A 4,685-nucleotide genomic window follows, 5' to 3' on the forward strand; every position below is an offset into this window, starting at 1 on the left:
ATCAACTAAACCCTAAACCCTAAATACTAAACCCTAACCCTTGGGTAAACCCTAAACCCTTGGATAAATCCTAAACTCTAGGATTTAGAATTTATCCAAGTGTTTTGGATTTACCAAGGGTTTAGGGTTTACCCAACGGTTTAGAATTCAGGGTTTAGTATTGGTTGACGGTATTAAAAGTATATTTTTCTAAACGTGTTTTTGTTTGCAATTATTATTATTTTTTATTTATTTTTATTTTTATTTTAAAATATAATAAAACTTGACAATATTTTGTTTCCTTTTTTAAAAGATACTAAATATGAAATAATGAAATCCTATTGGTTGGGTGAACCTAAAGGTTCACTCTAGGGGGGTGAACCCAATAATTTCTCCTCATATATATATGCATTTTAATATTAAAAAGTGTTTGTGAATTGTTATTTTTACGTGTGGTTAATTCGTACTATAATCATACACCAAACTGAAAAGTCACGAGCAGTTACAAAATCAATCTAATTAAACGGTTTTCAAACTCTAAACCTAGCTAGCTTAAAGAAATTCAAAAGGCTAGCATGTGGATGAACTAAACATGGATCATGCATGTACATTAAAGTGGAGTAGATATATGGGCATGCTAATAGAGGTATGGACATCTCACTAGACACTAACCCCTGCAATGATGTATATATATCACGAAGAAGAAGAAGAGTGAATATGAAAAGAAATAAAACACATAAAAACAAAAGAGAGAGAGAAATTCTTTTTCAGCAGAACTCACCGTTTCAAGTTCTTGTCAAAGCAACTGTGGTGGAAAGATTGCTATAACGTTTCCATTTGGAATCGGAAACGGTTGCTACTATAGTGATTGGTACGAGGTTAAATGCAATAATTACGTCCCGTTTCTGCCCAAGTGAAAATAGAGAGCATTGATGGCAATATAACAAGGGGAGGGTGCAGAGTCTGCACCAATGGTTAAGATGGTCAAGGGAGTGTGTTTGGCCGAAGAATTAGAGAAAGCGACAGAAGGGTTCAATCTGGGAGAGGGTGCTTCGCCGATCGAGATGGTCAAGGGAGTACTGTGTTTAAGGGAATGTTAGCTGACGGAAGAATGTAGCAGATAAGAACTGTCTTTGGAGGAAGACAGAGTTGGGGAGTTTATAAATTAACTGATCATCCTGTCTCAGTTAAACCACCGGAACATCATAAGAGTTCTTGGTTGCTGTTTAGAGACAGAGGTGCCATTGTTAGTATACGAGTTCATATCCAACGGTAATCTCTTTCAACGTCTTCAAGAAGAAAGTGCTGATCAGATGATAACATGGGAACTAAAAGATGGAATTGCTAAAGATATAGCCCGAGATCTGCCATACCCTTCACTCTGTGGCTTCACCTCCTGTTTTTCACAAAGACATCAAGTCCACGAACATCATGATTGACGAGAAATTCCACAAAACAAGTTCTACTCTAATTATATATATTTTAAAAAAGATCCAGACAAAATTGGCATTTATTTCAAAACATGTAATATCATACTTGATAACGGATCACGTTTGACATAAACTTCAAACAAGCCTGATCATATTAACAAAATATATACAAAATACGGTTAATAATTTAAATGTTAAGTTGTAAAACATGTATTTTATTCAAAGAGATTCTTTCTTTGTTGAAATGTAAATTTATTGATTTTCAGAAAAAATAATAATATTTATGTACAACCAATAGCTAAACAAAATTTAAAAAAAAAACTGAGAACTAATTCTGTCTCCCGTGAGCACTAAACCAACATTGCAATAATCTCCTGAGCTTCAGTTTCTCATAATACTTAGTGGACATGGTCCTTTATCTTATAGTCTTCTCAATGATCTTTGCCAACTAACCCACTGGCTTAGTGAGCTGTGTATGCCATCTCTCTTTCCGTTCTTTCCATATGTAAGAAATGGATACTTGAAAAGCTAGCCCCAACAATATAGATGGTAACAACCCATGAGAACCTGCCATAACTTTTAACATTTTGACCCGAAAAAAAAAAAAACTGCCATAACTCTCTCTACTTTTCAAGAGATTTTTTGAGTTTGGCTATAAGAAAGATTAACTTCCTTTATCAATACCATAAATCAAAATCAACTTTACCTTTCTAAATATTAATTAAAGATGATAACTTGAAAAACCACAAGGTGGTGGGCTAGTGGTCTTGAGGCAGTTCCAACACCGATAAGGACCCAGATTCGAATACCCCTTGTGGCCACGAAATGCTTTACGCCCTCTCCAAGTTTAAATTTAAGCGCGACGTTGGTGCTGGACCCTTGGGTAATGAGTATTAGTAACGGCTGGTTTCGGGCCAGGGGTGACTACGGGCCTAAGGATTGCGGAAAGCTACGGAAGTGACTACGGGCCTATGGTTGCAGAAATCTACGGAAGTGTCTACGGGTCTACGGGTTGCGGAACATCCCTGTTAAAAAATAAATAAATAAATAAATAAATTGAAGAATCGACGGACATACGTTTTAATTTAAACAACAAAAAACATAGACCGAGCGTCATCTAAACGATCGTCGTGCCTAATCCATCTTTTCTTTAATGGTGATCTATGTTATCTAATAACAGGCCCTAGCTATAGTTCTAAATTTTACTTTTGTCTCTTGCCTCTTGGTGATTATAAAAAGATTCCATTCAAGTAGTTATCTTGAGGGCAGAACTCTCCCACTCATCACCATTTGTAATTGTGATCATATCTCTTTGTTTAATATTCTTCCTCATCGAGTAGCCAAACATTATGGTCTCGTTTTCATACAGTACTCACACTAAATAACCCAAAAAAGAACTTTCAAGATACGGATCAGTTTCCTCTTTTGAGACTCGTAACAGTAACCCCATTCTCAACACAATCTCCCTACAAAATTTTGGACCGTAAGATAAAAAGTTTGGATGTCTTTCTCATTTCACCTGTTGGTTATTATTTTTTTTATTAAATCTGAAGTTTATCTAGTGAATTATATGCATCGGACTAGGAAAGTTTTGGTATTTCATGATCTTCGTCATATGGTAGTTTCAGGAGTTCGATATGATTTTATTTCTTTATTTCGAAACAGAATGACTGTGTGTCCGTTTCTCATATTTATTGACCGAGAAAGGAAATCGTATTATTAAAAAGGAATATTTGCAGAAGTAGATTATCTATAATAAAAACTAGAGCTTGTTTGCACGGATATTTATTTTGTTTTCATAATTGTGTATATACTAGGGAATTGCCATATTCTAAAAAGATTTCCAAAAATATATATTAGCATTAAATGTAATTGTTCATGTCATATTTAACCATATGTCATGTCATCAATCTTAATAGTCATGTCACAATTTTTTTTGTGAAAACGATTGTAGAGAAGACATGTGGCAAATCACTTCTCAAATATAGACTAGGGGATGATATACAAAAGGACTAAATATATTTATTTATGGCATTTTATGTTATATAAATTTATAGTACTTTTGTTTTATCAATAAATATTAAATTTTCGTACATACTTGTTATACAAAATTTTGGCTTTAAATAATTATATAGAAAAACATTTTTAAAATTGATTTATCGAATTTATATAGTTTGAATATATTTAAACTTAAAAGTATATTTAATAATATTCATATTTTAACATTTTATGCATTGTTATTCATATTATGTAAACTCAATAAATTTTGAACGAATTTTATATTTACTATTATTTAGTGATGCAAAATATCTGATGAGATTTTTATATAGGTTTCTTTACTAATCTTTGTTGTTTAAACATTTTGTAGCCATATAATATATATTTAGTCCGTACTTTTAAAAGAGAATTATTCTAAAAATATATATATACTTAAACAAAATTGTTGAATCTATTCATTTTTAATTTACAAATCAAAGGCAATATCATCATTTTAAAATTCAAAACTTAGAGAGTGTATGTTTGTATGTCTCGTGGTTATAATAGGATGTAGAGGTAATTTGTTATACTGTCACGTGAGTAATAATAAAATCAAAAACATCAGACTCAGTAAATTGTTAGATGACGTAATTGAATTTATATGTTTGATATAGTTTGGTTAAAATCAAAGGATGAAATGAACATGGGGTAATTATCAAATGAGCTTCATTATGAATTTTAAGTTGAGTAATGCAGTCAAAAAGTTATTATTATATCTCCTATTTTTTACGAATGAAAATGTAAATGGTAGAATGAAAGATTTAAAATAATTAATGTTTTCCTTAAATTTAGATGGTTAGTTTATGATGAATTAAAAGACCAAAATACAATTAATGAAAATCTTAAAAACAGATTTAAATACAACTAGATTTTAATCTGCGCAACCGCGCAGATGTTTGATTTCATTTATACTTTTTCGTTTTATTTTAGTTATCGCTTTAATTTTTACACGCAGATTAAGAAAATATTTAATTTTACATATTTTTAAAATAAAAACACTTTTACATATATACCTAACTATATTTCAATCTATAGAAAATATAATAATATATAAAATTAATAAATTCTACATTGAAATTATAAAGCGAACTTATTTTTAAACAAAAAACTTTTCTCAACAACAAAATGTAAATTGAAACGGAAGTACTATATATATATAACATCAGTATTTGTATATATTTTTAATTTAATCATATCCTTAAATGTTTATATAAAGATTACAAATACAACAATGCTATA

This window comes from Raphanus sativus, chromosome 5, assembly GCF_000801105.2.
Source record: "Raphanus sativus cultivar WK10039 chromosome 5, ASM80110v3, whole genome shotgun sequence".
Lineage (NCBI taxonomy): Eukaryota > Viridiplantae > Streptophyta > Magnoliopsida > Brassicales > Brassicaceae > Raphanus > Raphanus sativus.